We start from the raw sequence: 17,320 nt of genomic DNA on the forward strand, positions 1-17,320 counted from the left end.
TTTATTTTCCCAACAGTTATTTTTTAATTAATTTTTTTAAATGTCTGATTTTTCAAACAAGGCGTGGTCTTTATGACGTCAGAAATGCTGCACTTTGGTGCATCTTTCTACCGCGTTTCCATGTTATGATAATCAAGAAGCGAATTAAATATTGCGCTCTACGCTTGCTATCAACCGTATCGTTGCCAATACACGTGAGTAAAGATGCGAATTAAATATTTTGCTCTGTGAATGGCAACAGGAATGGCATTTCATCATTTGTGATGTCATCGGCAGAGGCGTAAACAATGAAATCGCACCGATTAAAGTATTTTTTTAAAAATATTAAACTTAAAAAAACTGTTTAAAAAATGGTCAGATCCTATGTTTTTAAGCATGCTCTTTCAGAAAAATAATACTTTTAAAATTTAGGAAACGACCCCCTTTACTTCCAAAACAGTTTCCGTCCCCGTAACCGTAAGAGCGAACTTCTTATCTTGCTCCCGTTTTGCTACGCGCATTACTTATCCATAGTTGGGGCAAACCTAATCTGGCAGCCTTTTGAAGGCTATCGAGACACTGAGCACAGCATTGCCAGGTTAGGTCTATCTCAACTATACTGCCGTGGGCAGGGAAAGAGCAGTAACTGCCATTTTTTTTTTTTTTTTTTTTTTTTGCATTTTTGTCATCTATTGTACGTTAGCTTTATTGCACAAGCTTGCTTATTTGGTTTCAGCTGAAAAAAAAGGAGCGAAGAAAACGTCTAATGTGGTTGTTTTCTTCAGTCAAAAGTAGTAAAGTCACTGAAATGGATAGAATGAGCAAAAAAAAAAAACATGGACCCAGAAAATTCTTTCGTTTTCCCAACAGTTATTTTTTAATTAATTTTTTAAAATGTCCGATTTTTCAAACAAGGCGTGGTCTTGATGACGTCACAAATGATGCTTTTTGGCGCATCTTCGTACCGCGTTTCCACGTTATGATAATCAAGAAGCGAATTAAAATTGCTCTCTACGCTTACTATCAACCTTATCGTTGCTAATACACGTAAGTAAAGATGCAAATTAAATATTTTGCTCTGTGAGTGGCAACACAGAATGGCATTTCATTATTTGTGATGTCATCAGCAAAAAATGTAAACAATGAAAGCGCACCGATTTAAGTAATTTTTTAAAAATATTAAACTTAAACAAATTATTTAAAAAATTGTTAGAGCCTATGTTTTTAAGCATGTTCTTTCAGAAAAAAATACTTTTAAAATATTGGAAACGACCCCATTCCAACATTTTCCTATTGTTAGTATTGAAGCCAACGCACATTTCTTCAAATATCTCGCAAACTCATTTCTGCAAATCTCATTTCCGTCGTTTACCTGCTTACGCAGTATACTGCCGTGTGCAGGTAAACGGCAGTATCTTAACTAATGAGTTTTCAAGATATTTGAAGAAATGTTTGTCGGATTCAATATTAACCATAGGAAAAAATCTTGGAATAGGATTTTTTTTCGCACTTTTTTTTCAACGGGGACCAAATAAGCAAGCTTGTACAATAAAGCTAACGTACAAGCGAAACAAAAATGCAAAACAAAAATGAAAAATTTGCAGTTACTGCCGTTTACCTGCCCAGGGCAGTATAGACAGACTTGGTTTTTCCTTTCGAAGCATTCGATTTTCTATTTTCAGTTTAATAATGCGAAAATTGTTAGTGACACTGTTTCTTAGAGAACCCCAACTTATTGTGTTGCCGGTCCGAAATCGAAAAAGTTCGAACTTTGTTTCGAGGAGGACAATTTTAGAGCAAAGTAAACTTGAAGATCCAGCTACGAGGCGCAAATTTCGCTCTTTACCAAAACACTTGGGGGAAATTCTTCTCTTTAAAAATGCTAGCTATTTAAGTGAGCCCACGAAGACCGAATAAAACATCTGCACAGCACATTTTCTGTTTAAAACCAAGGATTTAAACTAAGGTAAGTTCGCCAACTAAGCAACCTTAAGGTTCATGACCTAGATCTCGTGCATTTATGATTAAAATTGGCTCCGAATTTTGCACATTCATCACATGATTCCTAAAATAATAATAATGATAATTTCATGCGAAAATTTAAGTTTCAATTGTGTTTTCCAGCAATTTCAACAAAGAAAGGTGATTCGGCCTTATTAGGAACACGGATCCTCAAAAAGGTTAACAGTAAGGTCCAATAAGGCTGAAAAAACGCCAAAACAGTACTGTCAAACTGTTTTTAAAAAGTAAAATTTCTTTATTATCAATATAAAAATATATTAAGACACATTTGATAAGCTCAAAAACATCAAAAATTCCATTTCTACTTCGATGGAAAGTAGAAAGATAAGTCATCGCTTTCGAAGTTCCCTAGCCTGTACAGTGGCCGCCGCACAGTGGGGCATTTGAGCCAAAAAGCTGGCCATAAATCAAATTTTCCAAATATAATGATTATTCTGCTAGTTTTTCACTAAAAAATGGTTGCTAATAATAAACTCGGGCAAGTTATATGTATACTCTTAATTTTGCTTGCTCAAACGCAACCCATAAAAGTTATACCGATTATTAACTGGCTTAGATATGTAAAAGGAAACCAAACAATTTAACAATGTTGAAGTACATATTTACTAACTGTTAAACAGACATTCGACACAGTGAAATGTACAAAAAATTAAAGCAGAGCAAATTAATTATAGTTTTACTGTTCTACACGTACATGGGATGATGGTGATGAAAGTCTACAAATTTTTGTCATCAGTATCACTATCTTCAAAACAAAAAGATTTTAAAAATTTTATGACTTCCTTCGATATCGTTTGCCTTTTTCTCTTCATGTTAGATGATCTAACGCTACTCAAACATGGATCAGAAGTTAACAAGAGTCTATTTAAAACGTCTTCGTTACAATCCTTTCTGGAAATTTTTCTGATGAATTTTTCTCTGTACTGCCGAAAATGCTTGTTTCTGGCGTCTGCGGCCTCTTCGGACAACTGACCGATTGGTAACAAGGCATGCGATATAATACTCGGAGCATGAACTAGTATCTTGTGGACTGTTGGTGACATAGGTTGCCAGGCATACAAATTTACATAATACTTCGCAGTATCCATGGTATACATGCCAAATTGCTCCACATTTATGTCGAAACCCGAAGATATCATCTCTAATATTATTTTAATTCGGAGAATTAGTTCTAAATCTATCCCTGTAATGGCAGTTGCTTCATTCACGTCACCAAAAAATCTACGAGACGTGTTTCCATCATTCGTGTTTCCATAGCCAACTTTAGGTACGTCAACCAGCAATCCCATTTTATTCTTGAATTCTTTTTGAATTATCACTTTGGCTGCCTTAATTTGATCTTTTTCATTTTTCTTTGTAATACGACCTTTGAATACTCCTGCTTTTATCTTATATGATAAATGTAATAAAAATTCCAAAAACCGAATCCTAGCGTGCAGAATAGATAGCTGGAATTTAAAAGCCTCTGGATCTTCTGTGCTTTTTGCTGATAAGTCATTAAAGGTTTTTGACGTGCTACCGCATATATAGCAGCGCATAGTAGATGCAGTGTCAGTGACCGCATTACACACTTTGCCGTCCACCATTGTAGGCAGTAACAAATGTTTTATTTTAATTGTTTCACTAACATTTGTTGGAACTAAGTTTTTTGCTTGATTTTCTATATACTAAATCTCTTCGTTTGTGATGTCTTTGTTCTCTTTAATAAACCTTATTTTAATAGGTCTGCAAAATCTAGGTGACGATAGACAAGGATTCTGCCAGATAACATTTTTGCCAGACATTAATCTAAGAGGCACAAGAGAACTGAGGAAAATGTGAGCATCAGTGCCATCCTCATTTTCAAATTTTTGTTTGTACTGGCTTTGCTTTGATCCGTCACAACATCACTTAAAAATCAACACAAAATCTGCAGCTTCTTCATGACTGTATGCTTGGAACACTGGCTCTAAATACATGCACAATCTTATGACTGTGTGATCTACTAAATCTTGCAACTGTATTTGAGCACAAGTTTCATCGACAAACGTTTTCGGATAACATTCTCGCTTTGCTTTTTGTACATATTTATAACAAGGATAAACATCTTTGTTAGCCTGCTGTATGACTTCATACTGACTCCTAGACAAATTAGCTTCAACAAATATTGCTAAAGCCTCTTCCGGCGAGTGTTTTTTGATAGTAATGCAACCAGCAGTGACTGCTTTTCGAAACTTTGTTGCTCTGGTTGGAGACTTATTTATGTCTTGGATAACTTTTGCCACGTCTGTGTTGCCTATGGCTTGATGACTCATTTGAGCAGCATACGTTAATTCATCAACAGCAACATTTTTTCTTAGTTCCGATGTTTTTCGGCGCTTCGTTCTCTCACTCGATTCTCCGAAATCCTTACTGGGTCTTCCTAATGTTAAAAGACCCGGAACTGAGTAGGTGGGTAACATAACCCCTTCTTTTAACCAATTTTGGTTGTTTTCTAGAAATCGGCTTTCCATTTTATTACATGCCATCCATTTTCGCATGTAAACAATTTTAAAACTGTTAATGGTGTTTTTAACTTCCGACAATTTTTCGCAAGGGCAGTTAGTAATTTTAGCTAGATTTTTAATTAGTTCTTTAAACTTTCCATCAAAGGACCTTTCTGTACTGCCAATTAACATCTTATGCAGTTGTATTCGACTCATAGATGTAACAGAAGCCTGTGAACCTAAAAACAACCGAAAAAAGAGAAATAAATAAAAATCACAACTGCTCTATTGATCGCGTTATTATTTTTTCGGGCAAATTCGGGCAAACTTTTAGTTCAGATTATCAAAATAGAGATTCTGAAGTATCACGGGGTATAATTTTCAATGAGTACAAATGAGTACAACATGTTTAAAAACCTTCACTTTTTTAGGAATTGCAAAAAAAAAACAGATATAATTTTTGTGAAGTTTAACGAACCGTACTAATGTAAAAATAGTTTAAAATAAATAAAAACTGATGAATAATAGTGCACAAACCTTGCTCAACCCCGTCCATAGTAAATTACTTCACTAGAGTTACTTCTGACGTGAAAATAGTACAATGAAGTAACTTCGAGAAACTGTAATGACTCAAACGAAGACAGCCGTATTTCGAAAGCGCTAAGTTCTGACTGCTGGTAAATTCGACTGGTTAGTCTCAGTGCAGAGGGAACACTTCCACGTGATGCCAAATTTATCTACCTTTTCTGAAATTTAAGGTCAAAGCTACTCATTGAATTTTGCATTTTCGACTTTTGGCCAGCTTTTTGGCTCAAATGCCCCTCTGTGCGCCGCTCATATGAATCACGTTTGCTCCAAGCAGTTTTGATGCCATAAAGCGGCTGATTCAATAAAGCAGCTAATTCAAAAAAACTGGATTTTGTTTTGTTTTTGACGATTTCATTCATTAAAGCGGCTGATTCAATAAACCGGCATCCACTGATTCAATTAACCGGCGTCCACTGTACTATTAAAATATGTGCGCGTCTATCTGTTTGTATGTGCGTGTGTATGTCTGTAACCCTCGGAGGTGTAAAGTGATAAAAATAGTATTAAAATCATTAAACATCATCCGCCGAGGGTTGGCGAGGGAAGTGAGCAAGAGGCGGTGACCCCTAAGAATAAATATTTTACATAATTCTGCTCATCTTTAACCATATCTACCTCCGAAATTGTTTGCTGTTTACGCAACTGAAACTTTTTGTAATCGTGCACCAACGATTTTGCTACGAATTTATTCGTACCAGGAGCCCACCTAAGTGAGGGGGGGGGGGGAGGGTGTCACGGTGCATACTACGCCAATGAAATTTTTTTAGGGGGTTTTGCTGTTTAGAGGGGAATTTTTCTCTTTTTTCGGGGAGGGGCTCTCATTCTTGGGGGGGGGGATTTTCATGGTGTTTGGGGGAAGTGCACCTTTGCTCTTTGGGAGGGGGGGGGGAATGGGCGTCCCTGATTCGCACAGTCGATATTTACCTTTTGCACAAGTCGACAGTTTTACCAGACTGTAGCTAAAAACATTTCCTTCAGCCGGTGTCAAAAGAATTTTTATTTTAAACGAAATTCAAATCAGTTATTTCTATACAAATGTAACTAAATGGGGTTTTTTTTAAACTTGCCGATCAACGCCAAAGCGTAAATAAAAAACTAGCCCAACTTTTTCTGACTTTTTCTCCAAATTTCTGGGGGGGGGGGGGGATAGCACAAAACCATGAATCCACATAAACCCTAGTCAAGAGGAATGTTTTTTTCTGTTCTAAAATATTAAATCTTTAAAATAAAGCATGTCTCAATGCTCTTTTCAAATTCTCGCTTTAATTAGAAGACAAAAAACAATATGACATTCAACTTTTATTTATCAACAATTTTTAGAAAAAAAAAAATATTACAAAACATCACACATCCAGTCAAAAGTCCAGTTTAGATTATTAAGTTAATTAAAGCGCGTGGAAATCGTTGCTTGGGAGAATGGTCAAAGCAAAAGCAAATTCTAAGCGAAATCGAAACTAAATATTAACCTATGCCCGGAAAAACCGATAAAATGGATCATTTTGTGCCTAACTGATGTTTTCCCCGTTGCTCGATACTGTTGCCGATGACGTCACAGTGACGCTCTTCCGGCTCCTCGCACTTACATTGACGTCAGTACAAAAGACTTTTTCGTGAAATGCGTTGGAATTGAACCTTTTCCGCGAAAAAAGAGCACGGATTTTTTAAAATCCTAACAATGCGATGCCGTTAAGACACAAAAGTCCGGAAGAAGCATATTAAGAGAAAATTAAAATGCTGTCTGATAATTTATTTGATTCTAGGAGTTTTTTTTTCGGAATGCAAAATTGGGATATTTTTTTGAAGGTGTCAGTACGTGGTGCGTTGATAATGATATTAATCAAAAGTAAATGTAAAAGGAAATCATGTGATTTCCTGGCAAATCTTTGGCAGATTTTCAAACATTTTTGGAACTATACATTATTTATAATTTATAGTGGTCGAAAGCAGGCGAAAACTCTATTAACGAAAATATACATAAAATGAACTTAAAAAGTGAAAGGTAGTTGGTTTTAACTGAAATTGAAGTATTTTCTCTTATTTTTTTTTCCTTTTCTTTTTTTACTTGCAGGCATAACTATAAGACATTAATCTAATTTTAAAACTAGAAACTGAATTAATTAATTAGTTTTATGTTTTTAATGTAATTGGTGTTGAAGTATATAAATATAAAAATATCAGAAATTGAATCCGGCAAATCAACTAAAATGTATTGAATCAAGTGCATTAAAAAATTCTAAAATGTTGTCTAATGATTTATTCAAAAGCTGCCAAATTTTATTTAAAGTTTTTAAATTATTCTGTATAATTTTTAAATGTCCCTCAACTTATCAGAAAATGAAAGAAAGTTTAAATTTTTATAAAGGATTACTAATTGCTTGTAATTCATTTTCATATTTTTGTACGACGTACATGTATTTCAGTAAGAATAAATGAGCCTGAAAAAAAAATCTTTAATTGCAAAAATTTATTTACATCATTAAAAGGAATATTTTAAAATTCAATAATAATAGCATGTAAAACCACCCTGTTGTTATTTAAGCATTTGAAAAAGTGGTGGAGTCTAAAAACTTCATAACCTAGTATCAGAGAGAAAATAATTGCAATTTTATTATTTTTTTTAATTCTGGAATAATTTTGTTGATTCTTTTATTTTTGAGAATGAATTTTGGAATTTTTTTTCAGAAACATGAAAATGGGGGGAAATGCCTTTATTTATTTATTAGTTTTTTTTTAACATTAAAAATATAATCATTAAAAAATTGTTGGAGATTTTTAAAGCACTTGAATAGATTGGTATTTTTTAGAATAGCCTGTACATTTATCAGGATATAAGGACAAATATTACTTTGATTTAAAAAATGTATGGAGTTTTTTTTTTAATCATTTTTCTTAAATATATTTTTCATAGTACAATCCTTTTCAAGTATTTTCACTTCCAATGTGGAATATGTTCTCCTGTATTTTCCTTTCACGGAGTACATGTTTTTTAAGCATATACTAAATTCCTCTCTCCCGATTAAATCTTGGATAAACTTGCTTTTTCTGGCGCTAAGCTAAGTAAGTTTATTCCAAGAGCTTATTTATGGGTGTTTTTTTTTTTCTATTTTTCGAAACTTCAATACATTTTTCAAAACTGACAGAAAGTTTCAATTCATGACTTAACATAAAATAAAAATACTTTGTTTAAAAAAAATCAAAACATTGCCATTTTGCAACTGAAATGGACATATTTTATGCACAGTATCAAGTAAATACTTATTTGTAATTCATAGGTAATTCTGAAGTTCTTTTTAAAGTAAAAAAAAGTTCAAATCGCTCTCAATTCTTTTAGTAAGAATAGAGAAATAAGTAATATCTAACAGACGTAAGTAAATGTAATTTAAGAAATAAAAAATAATAGTTTTAAAAAAAAGTACGCTTTTGTAGCAAAATGAACTAAAAAGTAAAAAATAATCTTTGGATGATAAGTGAATGAAGTAATTGGCCAAACACTTAATTTTAATATAATAAAAAAAAAAAAAAAAACCGTGGGGTGCTGTCTATTTAAATTTTTGCATGGACAACAAATGGAAGAAATCCCACGCTTTTTTGTATTACATTAAAATTAAGTGTTTGGTCAATGGGGTCGTTTCCAAAATTTTAAAAGTATTTTCTTCTGAAAGAGCATGCTTAAAAATATAGTATCTGACCATTTTTTGAATAATTTGTTAAAGTTTAATATTTAAAAAAATTACTTAAATCGGTGCGCTTTCATTGTTTACGTTTCTGTCGTGTGACATCACGAATGATGAAATGCCATTCAGTGTTGCCATTCACAGAGAAAAATATTTAGTTCGCATCTTTACTCATGTGTTTGGCAACGATATGGTTGATAGCAAGCGTATAGCGCAATATTTAATTCTCTTCTTGATTATCATAACATGGAAACGTGGTATAATGATGCGCCAAATTGCATCATTTGTGACGTCATAAAGACCACGCCTTGTTTTCAAAATCGGACATTTTAAAAAATTAATTAAAAAATAACTGTTGGGAAAATGAAAGTATTTTCTGGGTCCATGTTATTTTTTTTTTTACTCATTCTATCAATTTCAGTCACTAAAAGTAGTACTTTTGACTAAAGGAAACAACCCCATTACTTTTCATACTTATCATCCAAAAATTACTTTTTACTTTTTAGTTCATTTTTCTACAACAGCATTTCTTTCTTTTTTTTTTTTTTTTTTTTTTTTTTGAGTTTTTAAACTATTATTTTCTTTATTTTTTTCTTTTTCGTCCTTTTTTTCTGTTTAGTTTAACTTATTTTATAAAAAAAATATTCATTTTAACATACTTCAAAATCTTTTATATTCATGAAATTTACCAAAAACAAAAAAAGAGCAACTAAAGGTCTCAGGCAGCATTTGAAACGCGGTCTCTGGAACTCCAAAAAAAAAAAATAAATAAATAAATAAATAAATAAATAATTAAATAAAATAATAATAATAATAATAATAATAATCTTACTAATATTATATATGCGAAAGTTTGTCTGTATGGACGTATGGATGGATGTATGGATGTTTGTTACTCTTTCACGAAAAAACTACTGAACGGATTTTGATGAAACTTTACAATAATATAGCTTATGCATCAGAATAACACATAGGGTAGTTTTCGTCCCGTTATGGGGGGCAAAACCCCCTTAGGGGGGCAATAAAACACAATTTTTGTATAAATTCTCTAATATTGGGATGAAAAAATACTTGCACATATTTACATTATATGTCCATCGAAAGCTCTGATTTTTCTGCTGAAGATGGCACCTGTTCGAAATTTCTAAGCAGAATAAAAAACGAGTTATGAGCTTTTTAGATCCATGTTCGAAGGCTTTCCTCAACTCAATACAGTATTTAGTGTATCATCTCAACTCCCTGTCGATAGCGACAATTGTTGTATTGTTGACTTTCTTTGCTTTTCGTGATTGTTCAAGGCTTTTCTCAAGTCAAATCTTGAAGTAAGATTTTTGCACAAGATTGGCAAATAATACATGATTTGGCTGATGATTTTCCATTTAAACGGAACTTTAATGTAATTAATGGTTTTTATTATTATTTATGCTAATTGAACACTTACTCATTATCCAAACAACCAGCAGATCGCCATAATTTTTGCAGAAAGATTTCCGTAGCTGATGCATTTGGCAGTTTTTTCAACGTTGCTGTTTTTGAAGCCGAAGACTACGTCATAATATTTCTCAGCTTTCACCATGTAAACAAAATATCGCCAATCAAAGAATTTTCAAAAGACTTTTTTTACTGTGTTAAATAATCCAGCAACTAAATTAGGCAAATCCATAAACAGCACAAAAACTTCCATTAATTTTCCTTTTTGCACAATTTCAAACAATCACCAAATTTTATTACTTATTTTGGTAACATTTCGGATGAAACTGTTTAGCGCCATTTTATGGTGACCAAAAATATCTCAGCATCTGGCAACGATATCTCTGTAACGAAAATTAATATCATATCGTTTTACAAAGTAAGGAAAGAATGGGGGAGCATCATCGAAGGTACCTCGAAACGACTTTCGCAAATTCGGTAAAATCGCACCAAGAGCCACAATGATTGAAATTTCCCGAAATAACTAAAGCAAGTATAAGGGGATTACGAGCGCAGCTACTTTTTTTTAATCACTTCGTACTTATTTAGCCATACAGAGAAGGTTTTAGACTCCATGTTAAAAAAAAAGTATCAACAGATTAATCTTTTTAAACATGAGAAGATTAATTTCATGTTTTTTAAATTTGTATATGCTTAAATATAGTGCTTTCGTTTCTAAATCAATACTACTTTGTTCTTTATACTTATTGCTATTTTAGTTTTATGGGTAAGGAAGAAACTCGATTTTTAATCACGTCAAAAAGATGTGTTTTAAATTTTTTAACTTAAAACAAAAAACAAAAGCAAGTAACGATTTTTTCTAATAATTATTACTGACCCAGGCAACGCCGGGTATTTTTGCTAGTAATAAATAATTGTACTCCTTTAAAGTGCAATAGCCGTGCTCTAAAAACATTTAACTGCGCCGATAAATTGCCAATCGAGTAATTGTCTAATCCAGCTAATCCATCTCAGTCATGATGTATGTGTGTGGAAGTCACATTTATATTACTTTGAAAGTTTGAGATACATTTCAATAAAAGTATTGTTCAACAATGGCCTGATCAACAATGAATTGCCAATAGGAAAGTTGCAACCTATTAATTACCTTCATATTTTGGCTGTTGGATATTGTTAATTGACCCTCAAAACTAAAAACTTCACCATCGCCGAATTTTAAAACACCGTGGTTGATTTTTAATGAATTTTTAAAAATCCACGCGCAAAAGTGCGCTCTTCTGAAACGTCACGAGCCTACGTCACAGGGCGCGAATGGGCAGCCTTCCGCCGAAGATCCCTTGTTTTCGCTAGGGACATTTTGAGCGCGCTAATATTTTTATTTTTTAGAAATTCAATAATCCTTTTGAACACACTATGGAGGCCGGATTCGTTGAAGCACAATCTAAATAACCTTCCTCGTGTAACATCAATGATGATATTCGAATATTTCCGAGAGGAAGAGAGGTTTAATGTTCCAGAAACGCGAGGAGTTAAATGCGAGGAGATAAGCCTTTTACGTTTCGTCTTCGAAGTCGAATGCGTGACCTTCGGCTTCTCCCCTATCGGAAGAGCGCATGACGTCACTTCCTATGTCATTTGACGTCACAAGCGCTTGAACTTTAAAAATTTATTTAAAAAAAACTACTTATCGTATTGCAAAAATTTTTTCACCTATGATGTTCATACATGTTACTCTATCATATAAAAATAAAATTGAAAAACCTGAAACTTCCCTATTGAAAGCTCTCCTAAATTTTCGCTCGAAATTAGTTACTGTTTGACCACGGATTGTATGTAATTTGGCAATCGGCCAAGTAAGGACAATTCCATCTGAATGAATCTAGTAGGGGATAATGGAAAATCGCGATGGGATATTCGCATTTCCAATAAACTATGGGGGCGCTGCAGCCGCTGTCTAATGGCGGATGAAAAAGGTAAAACAAACAAATGCCGTAACTTATAACTTGCTTTGACGCTTAGTGGAATGATAGTAATTTTTCAACGTGTTTGTGAGAAACTTTCTTTTCTATTTTTCTGAAATTACATTACACCACAAACTGTCTGAAGCCTGTAATTTACCACAAAAAAAAAAAAAAAAAAAAAAAAAAAAAAAAAAAAAACAGGTGGACAGGTGGAATGGAATGTTTTACCTTCTTCGGTAGTAGCGTTAATCACCGCAAGGTAGCGTATTCGAGCTCTGGAGTTGCGAATTGATTGATACACGCGTTTTATAATGTCACTAGTGCCTTATTTATTTATTGCATTCTCGAAATAAAATGAGAGGAAACAAAAATTGTTACTATGGAAACAAAAAGTAAATAAATAAATAAAATGAAATAAAATAAAATAAATAAATAAAATAAAATGTTTTTATTTCGTTCGGGAATGTAAAAGCAAAATGGTAAGCTCAAAACTATGTTGTGAATAAATAAATAAATTAATTTTTGTTGTGAGAATATAAATCGAATATACTTTAGATTAAAAAAATATTGTCGTGAGCAAATTTTCATTTTTACAAAACTGGGACTAATAATAGAGATGCAAAAGTGCACATCTGTAACAAACTAACTAACACCCCTATAAACTAATAGATACGTCAATTTCCACCTTTGAACCGGATATGAGCCTTTCCATATAATCAATGGTCACACAATAAAAACAATTATAACTCATGTTCTAATTTCCTTGGAACATTGGGACACATTTTGTCTGATGCAGAAAAATCAAAGGTCTTTATTTTTAATTTAAAATATTGAAGTAATTTTTGGTATTTTAAAATAATTTTTGCGATTTATTAATATTTGCAACTCCAATAAACTATAGGGGGAGCTGCAGCCACTGTCTAATGGCGGATGAAAAAGGTAAAACAAACAAATACCGTAACTTATAACTTGCTTTGACGCTTAGTGGAATGACAGTAATTTTTCAACGTGCTTGTGGGAAACTTTCTTTTCTATTTTTCTGAAATTACATTACACCACAAACTGTCTGAAGCCTGTGAGCTACCACAAATAAAACACGTGGAATGGAATGTTTTACCTTCTTCGGTAGTAGCGTTAATCACCGCAAGGTAGCGTATTCGAGCTCTGGAGTTGCGAATATATATATTTTTTAATTTTTCTTCTGCACATTGTTGGAGTTTTGCCAAAATATTCATTAAAATTAGAATAAACTAATAACCAATAATTGTATTAATAAATCAATTTGATTATAGAATATTGCATTGCCATCGGGTCTGAGGTCGCGTACCAAATTTCAAACAAATCCGATTGCAGGAAGTGGGCGAAATTTGAGTTGCAAGATTCCGTTACAAGATACATATCTACAGGTGGAGCTAATAAAAGCGTGTTATCAAAAATAAAAGCATATGAATTCCCTTACTCTCTTGAAAAAATCTACCTAGAGGAACTAGAGGTTATGTAATTCAGCAAATATTCCAAGATAAAAAGTCTAAAAGTATTCTTATTAGATGAGAAAAAAAATTCTTCTCTCCAAACTCGTAAAAAAGAACCTTTTTAGAGAATTATCTTACTTAAGCAAAGCTTTTTTTTTTTTTTTTTTCAATCTTTTTAATGAAAAATTTTTGCCGGGACGATTCAATGTCCTGAAACATTAGCTTCATGACACGAATTAGTTAAAACAACGCCTTCTGTTTTCTGTTTCTACTTACAGAAGAAGTTGTTTTAACTAATGTAATACAAAGTAATGTAAAACAAAGTGTTCGAATTACACGACAGTTTGGTGTCTTGCTAAGTTCAGTAGAACCAATTTTATTCGAGATCATTTAATCCGAACGCCCACTAATCCAAACGCTAACGCCGCCAGGATGAAATACACGTATTGTAAATAAAATTAATTTAACTTTTGTTATTGATATAATTATTTTCCTACTTTAAAATACTTGTAACATCTATACTAATTATTGAACTATTTTGTTGTTTATTTATGTTATTTTAGAATTTTTTAGCCATAACATTAATTTTTGTTGTTGTTGCCAGCAAGACTGGAAATTTGGGGTGCGTTGCTTCACTTTTCCAACACGAATAACATTAATTATTTTCTTTATATAGCTATTGATTTAGTATTATTACGTTTTAAGACAAATGTTGTCAATTTAGAAAGGTAAGTAAAATTTCCCGGCTTAATCAAATACTCCGCCTTATCGAATAATATTTCTTGGAACCGACGATTTTTTATTAAACGGAGCCGACAGTATTGTGTATGTTTGTTTGCTATAGTTTGAATAAACAATATTTTACATCACAAAACACTTCTCTTTTTTCTGCACTACTTGTGATTTGCTCAAGCCACGTTCTTGCTGTTACAGGACGCGTGAAAAGCATAATATGTTCTGTAATCCGAACAGTTTGATAGTCCGAACTGTCCCCGCTCTCAATTAGTTCGGATTAAAGAGGGGCTACTGTACCCTCTTTTCTCGATAGCAAATACGAAAGTCAATATTTTAAAGAGGACGCGCGCGATGTTTTCTCTGCACGGAGACTGCGCTGGCAGAGAAATAACATTTACAGAATTCATTACTTTTTCCCCCCATAGAGAATTTGCATTCAAGGGATGCGGCAACAAAATTAGTGGCCAAAGTGGAGTCATTAGGCGACTAAACTGAAATGGGAAGACTCCAGAACCTTTCCAGTCCGAGACACTTGGAATGTAAAACTAAAGAAACTTCTAGCCTGTTGGCATCAACTCAGAAGTACATCACTCGTAGAAGTGAATTAACGCTGTGGTAAAACTATTTGAAGTACCAAAGTTTAAAAAGATAATTTTATTTAAATCTGAAGCAGGTTTTTTGAGCAATCACGATTGCTTATTGTTCTCATTTGACCGTCTTTGAGGTCCTTTGATTTTTCAGCTTGGACCAGGGACACCAGCACCACCGCCCACCGGCCTCTGCAGGCGGCGCGGCTGCTCCGGTACGGAGCTATCCGCTTCTCCTGGTCGGAGGCGTCCATGTCCTACACACATGCGCACTCATACACACACATACACACACACACACACACACACACGCTCACACACACAAGCCTTTACGCACATACACACACGCCTACATGCATGCACACAGGTCTACGCACACACACAAGCCTACACATACACGCACACATGCCTACACACACACGCAACTATAGACACGTAACCGCCCAGGAGGAGGGGTAGGCATGGGGGTACAGGAGCTGTTTCTAGAAACAATAGCCGCGAATGAGTAGGGCCCTGTCGCAACTTGTGATTGCAAAAAACATAATTTGAATTCAAAATTTCAGAATTCAAATTAATTATCTTTTTTTTTTTTTTTTTTTTTTTCATTTTATCAGTACGAAATTTGTAAGCACCTTGAATAGACAAGTCGGCTATTCAGCGCATATAGAGGGCGCAGTTGAACTGAACATTTTAATTACTTAAACGCGAAGCAAAAAATTACTTCAACTTCTGCAAACGGAAAAATGTTTGAATCTTGAGCTTGTTCGAAAGATGAATGTGACAAAAATGTCGGTAAAAAAATTATGCTTGTTTAAGTAAATTGATATAAGTTCGGTTTGGGGTAAGTATTTGTTGTTTCATGATAATAAAATACTGACTTTAAAAGAAAAAAAAAGAATGGGATTTTGAGACACTTGTTAATATTGCAGTGTCACAAAGCAATATCAGAAGATTAAAGAATTCCACAGTATTACATACGCGGGTTGTTAGAAAAGTGTTCGACATGTTTTTTTTTTTTTTTGGAACCAGATGGATTTGCATCAATGTGCTTGCATGCTGTAACTGTAAACTTTTGTGCGCATGCTTGAATTTATTTCCGTCTGTCGATTTTGCTTCAAATTTTGCCAGAAACTGGACTACAGTGAAGTGAAAACCATTTAAAAGATGCAAACAGCTTTCAGTGACAATTTCTCAGCACATTGCTCGCACTTGATTTCAACTTTTTTGTGATAACCCTGACTCCTGTAGTTCAATAGGCTTTTTACTCTTCTTACTTCAATTCTCTCCTGATAGGGTCCCTTGCATCTTCTAGCTGTTCCCCAAACTTAAGAGACGATTGAATGGTTAATGCTGCTCCAGTCATTTCGTCATTTGACTTTAAATTAAAAAATCTGATGATGGCACCACACTTTACATTAATCAGATTCTATTTGCCACTGACTGATGCTATTGATAAACTGAGAAAAAATCACGCATCATACGCAGAAAGGTTAAAATTCGGCTAATACTAGCGCGCTTGTTCATATCCATCAGGTTTCGCAAAAAAAAAAAAAAAAGGTCGAATACTTTTCCATTTGCCACCGCACACACAAACACATTTGTATATCATGCATATGTATGTATTCCCAGTACCCAGGACTTTCCATTTAATTTGAAATCTGAGATAGCTGGAGAAAATCGCGAAGAAAACTTCAAAGAAAAAGCGGAAGAAACTTTTGCGCTGAGTCAATTTCGACGTTGCTTCATTGAGGTAGATTCTTATGTGTCAGAGAGCGCTTTTTCGATCGGAGCACAGCCTTCTATATATCAGGCCTACGCGCTGTATTGCGCAATCGGTGTCACGTGACCTCAAGCAGGCTTTGAGCGGGGAAATCCCTTTAGTTCAAACAGTGTTGTGGACTTCAAGTAGCTGCTCGTTGCGGATGCAAAATTGTATTTCATCTCACAACTTTAGCATCAAATAGCAAAGTAATATTTATTCCAAATGTGTGAATACGTTATCAACTGTCTTTATGGAGACTTGAAATGATGTTTTCTTTTTTGTTCTTTGTATTTGACTGTGCTAAATCGTTACGTTTCGTCAAGTTTACATTATAAGCCGTTGGGATACTTTGGTGGTGAAAATTTAACGTATCAAATGTTTAACATCTCCAAATATGTTTGAAGCTACTATTGTTGGATTAAAAAATGTTAAGAAGGTAAGTGTGGTTACCAATGGTTATTTTTAAGCAGAATTGATAATAAAAATAAATACAGTAAAATCCCTCCTAGCGGATACCCCTCCTATGTGGACAGTATTTAATTCTTCGATTCTAAGGTAAAATTAAAAGGTATTATTAAACCTCTGTCATGCGGACAACCCTCCAAAATTTTGTCTCGATAGTGTCCGTATTAGAGGAGTTTTAC

This window comes from Uloborus diversus, chromosome 6 (genome assembly GCF_026930045.1).
Source record: "Uloborus diversus isolate 005 chromosome 6, Udiv.v.3.1, whole genome shotgun sequence".
Lineage (NCBI taxonomy): Eukaryota > Metazoa > Arthropoda > Arachnida > Araneae > Uloboridae > Uloborus > Uloborus diversus.